Consider the following 5069-nt stretch of genomic DNA (forward strand, 5'->3'; position numbering starts at 1 on the left):
TCACCCCTTCAACTGGCAAGGGCGTTATTTTGGTAGAGTCTAAAGCCTTAACCGAATTACCTTCACTGGCACAAATCATCATGACAGACTTGGAAGGATTCCTGAACTCTATATCCTTACGAACTATTTCAATCATGTGTGTCTCTGCATGGGATGGCAAAGGATTTTGGTTGATGTTTGGCACATCCAGGCTATGGACTACAATCTGATTTGTAGCAATAAGCTCTTGGATTGCCCTCTTCAAATGCCAACACTTCTCTGTGTCGTGCCCTGGGACATCAGAACAATATGCGCACCTCGGAGAATAATCAAGGTTCTTTGGGGGTTGATTTGGTAGCTTCGTCTCAATCGGCCTCAACACATCCAATTACCTCAACCTTTGAAACAAAGTGGCGTAGGACTCTCCAAGAGGGGTGAATGTTTCTTTTCGCTACTGCCTTTCTCTCCTATACTCCGACCTTGGTCGAAATTTTGGACCAGTAGGGTTTCGGTAGGGTTATTGGGGTAGATAAGTATTTTGTGGAGATGAAGCACGGCATTATGGGTAAGTAGGGGGTTGAGCATATGATTGTGCATGGTGAACATGGTATTGGGGTTGTCTAACTGAGTATTGAGGGTCTTGTGGTGGGAAATAATGTTGGGATGGATTATATGGAGCTTGGGTATAGGCTTGAGGTTGGAGTCGAGGTTGGCTGTACTGGTGAGGCGAACCCGCTGGGCCACGCCATGATACAGAGACAAACATAGCGACATCATCTTTCTTCTTTTTGCCTAACAGGCTTCCGGTGCCACTTTGAATTGCATGTGTGGTTGCTTTTATGGCGAAGTAGCTCATGATCTTGCTTGACTTGAGTCCTTCTTCCACCATTCCTCCCATCTTTACTACATCGTTGAAGGACTTACCTATGGCTGAGATCAAATGGCCAAAGTAAGTAGGCTCTAGGTCTTGAAGAAAGTACTCGACCATCTCATCTTCTTCCATTGGAGGATTGACCCGTGTAGCTTGTTCTCTCCATCTAAAACCATATGCCCTAAAGCTCTCACTGGGCTTCTTCTCTACCTTGGTCAAAGATAGGCGATCCGGGACAATGTCTATATTATACGGAAAGTGCCGAGCAAAGGCTTGAGCCAAGTCGTCCCATGTGTACCACCTGCTAGCGTCTTGGCGGGTGTACCATTCCAAAGCCGCCCCACTCAGACTCTGACTGAAATACAATATTAATAATTTGTATTTCCCACCGGCGCCTCTCATCTTGCTGCAAAAACCTCTCAAATGGGCCACGGGATCTCCCTGCCCATCGTACAGGTCAAACTTGGGCATCTTGAACCCAGCGGGCAGTTGGACATCAGGGAATAAGCATAAATCCTTGTAAGCCACACTTACTTGGCTTCCTATTCCTTGCATGTTCTTCAAAGATTGCTCTAAACTCTTCACTTTCCTGAATTGCTCATCCTTCTCCATGTTTCGAGATTGTTTCTCAGTTTCAACGGGAGGTTCAAAGTGAGGGGTGTAGGGATAAGGATCCGTGACTTTGAAAGTTGGTTCTGGATCATAATATTGGGTATCTGGAGCTGGGAACACAGGTTCACTAGGAGATCGGTGGAGGGTAGCTCGCGGAGGAGCTACAAAAATAGGAGCAGATGTCAGGGCAGGGTATGCGGTTGTTTTAGCTGGTGGAGCATGGAAAGTTTGGGATGAGGCGCCGAGGTATTGGTGGTAAGGGGTAAAGCCCGGTGCATATTGAGGGGAAAGATCGACGGTAGTGAGAACCTGGGTTTGTGACAGTGGTGGGATGGAAGCAGGATTTTCTGTATAGTTAGTGGGGAATGAGGTTGGAGGATGCCCCTTGATCCATGCCTGATACATTTCTTCCATCTGCTGTTTCAACCTTTTGACCTCCTGTTCTAACTTATTGACGAATGACACTCGAACAAAAGTAAGCAAGGAAGATATCAATTGGAGAAAATAGGGATTGATTTGATAGGTGCAAGATAAATGTCTGAGATTTAACTCTAGTTATTCAATTCAGATTCCGACTCCACAATCTCCCTCGATGGGTCAACAACTCCTGTGTCCAATTCTTTGCTAGCCATGACTGCCTTGCACTTTGATCTGGTGTTGTATGGATGACTCGCCAAAATACCAACAAACTAACCACCTTCCTGATATTATAATAAAGATAGCAATGAAGAACAGAACAAATCCGAGATGTTAGCGCTAGGGCATTTATCATATAATAATATCACATTTCGTGCAATGCACCAAACAACAATCAACGTTCTAAATGACTTTGAGGGTCTCATGGTCATATGGCATCATCCCAATTTGCTCATTTCAATCATTTTCTTTCCACTCTTTTTTTTGTGCTTATCATTCTTTTCTTTTCTCTCATTTCTCACATCACATAACTTCATTTTTTTTAAATGATTCGATCAAACTCGATGTAGGTTGCCTATGTATCATGTTCCATATGAATCCGACCAAGCGTAGTTCTAGAAAAATGGTGAAAAATAAACTAAAAATAAAAGTCTTTTTGGATTTTTCATTTATAATATTTTTGGTGTTTTCAAATACAACTGGGAAGTACTGTAACACCCCGAAAAATTTTGAAGTACTTAAGTGTAAAGCCCGGTAAAATTTGCAAAGAAAATAATATTTCATGGTACCGGAATAGACTTACGTGTTTGAGGATAATAGAAATTCTTCGAGGCTCGCAAGCTCGCCGCGGCTCGAACCTTTTGCGTTGAACAATGCACAGAAAAGTAAAGGAAACTTTTTGCCGGAAAAGTGCATTTATGCGGTCCATTATGCGACCGCATAATCACTCTGCGGGCCGCATAATAGCCACAGAAGTGAGCAGGAGTGGGCTATTCTGGAAGCAGCTATGCGGTCGACTATGCGACCGCATAGTGACCGCATACACAGGCAGTTCTTTTGGCTATTTTGTAACCAATTATGCAACCGATATGCGGTCCGCATAACCATTATGCGGTCACATATAAGACCGCGGAACCTGTTCCGGAGCTCCATTTTTGGGTTTTTAAAACTCGACCCTATTTCGTTAAATACACTCTTTGGGTCATTTTTGAGCTATTATCTGACATTTTAGAGTGAGAGAGGGTGCCCTAGAGTGAGAAGGTGTTCTCCAATAATTCTTCTTCAATTCTTGCCCATATTTTGGATGATTGAGAAGGGAAACTCACTAGGTCTTCATCCTAGAGATAAGATTCTACACCCTAACCCTCAGTTTTGAATTTTGTGTAGAAATGGTTAATATGCAAGATAATTTCTGGGCAAGAGGGTTGGTTATTTTACATGAATGTGTTATCAAAGGGTGTAGAAAGATTGTTGAGCTAAAAATGGTAAAGGTTGGGTTGTGGGATGATGAAATCCTCCATAAAAGGACCTTGAAAACTTAATGCACACCTAGTGTTTGATAAAATGCTCAAGTGAGCTAGAACCATGATCTTCTTCCTAATTTTGATTCAATTTGTTATATTTCTAAAATAGATTGAAGTTGCTAAGAATTCTGAAATGTTTTAGAGTGTAAGGAAGCTCAAGTGAGGTATGTTGGCTAAATTCTTCTCTTAGAATTGAATCCCACGATATTCATGTAAATTATGTAAGTCTCGAGTAATTCATTATGAAATTGGCTATTCCGAGTAAGATTGGGTTGAAAGATATATGTCCAACAAGCATTCCAAATGCTCTATTCAAGTTATGTTACCAATTGAGGATGTGTTAAAATATGGGCTGTGCATTAATAAAGAATTATGACTGAAGCTCACACTTCTAGGTATTCTGTGCATCCAGGTTCTACAAAAATGTATCATGATCTTAAGGAGGTCTATTGGTGGAACGATATGAAGAGAAATGTAGCGGAATTTATGGCGAGATGTCCCAATTGTCAGTAGGCGAAGGCTGAACCCCAGAAGCTCGGTGGGTTGGCACAGAATATAGAAATTCCAATATGGAAGTGGGAAATGATTAATATGGACTTTGTGGTAGGATTGCCTCGTGCTCCTCGTATGTTTGACTCAATTTGAGTGATTGTGTATCGACTCACAAAATCAACACACTTTTTGCCAGTTAAGTCTATTGACATAGTGGAGCAATATGCTCAATTGTATATCAAAGAAATAGTCAGGTTGCATAGCACCCCAGTTTCCATCATTTCTGATCGGGGAGCACAATTCACTGCTAACTATTGGAAGAAATTTTAGCAAGGTTTGGGTACTTAGGTGAATCTTAGTATAACCTTTCACCTGTAGACTGACGGGCAGGCAGAGCGGACTATTCAGACGCTTGAGGATATGTTGCGCGCTTATGTTCTAGACTTCAAAGGTAGCTAGGATGATCATTTACCACTCATAGAATTTGCATATAACAATAGCTATCATGATAGCATTCAAATGGCACCGTTCGAGGCTTTATATGGTAGGAGATGTAGATCTCCCATTGGGTGGTTCGAAATTGGGGAAGCAGAGTTGATAGAGCCAGACCTCGTGCATCAGGCTATGAAAAAGTTAAAATCATTAAGGAGCGGTTAAAGACTGCTCAGAGTCATCAGAAATCCTATTCGGATGTTCGTCGTACAGATTTGGAGTTCAAAACAAAGATGATTGGGTATTCTTGAAAGTTTCCCCTATGAAGGGTGTAATGCGATTTGGTCAGGAAGGGAAATTGAGTCCGAGGTATGTCGGACCGTACAAAATCATTCAGAGGATCGGTGAGATGGCATACAAGATTTAACTACCACCTGAGATGTCATTAGTACACCCGGTGTTTCATGTGTCTATGTTTAAGAAAGTAGTTAGAGATCCGACGCTCATTGTTCCGGTTGAGACTATTGAGGTAAATGAGAAATTGACTTACGAAGAGATTCCGGTTTCTATTATTGATCGGCAAGTCCGAAAATTGGAAAATAAAAAAATTGCCTCCGTGAAAGTGTTGTGGCGAAACCAACAGGTTGAAGAGGCTACTTGGGAGACCGAGGAAGAAATGAAGAAAAAGTATCCTTATTTGTTTGAATGACCATGAATTTAAAATTGTGATCTAGAAAATAATT

This window comes from Nicotiana tabacum, chromosome 19, assembly GCF_000715075.1.
Source record: "Nicotiana tabacum cultivar K326 chromosome 19, ASM71507v2, whole genome shotgun sequence".
In the NCBI taxonomy this organism is placed as follows: domain Eukaryota; kingdom Viridiplantae; phylum Streptophyta; class Magnoliopsida; order Solanales; family Solanaceae; genus Nicotiana; species Nicotiana tabacum.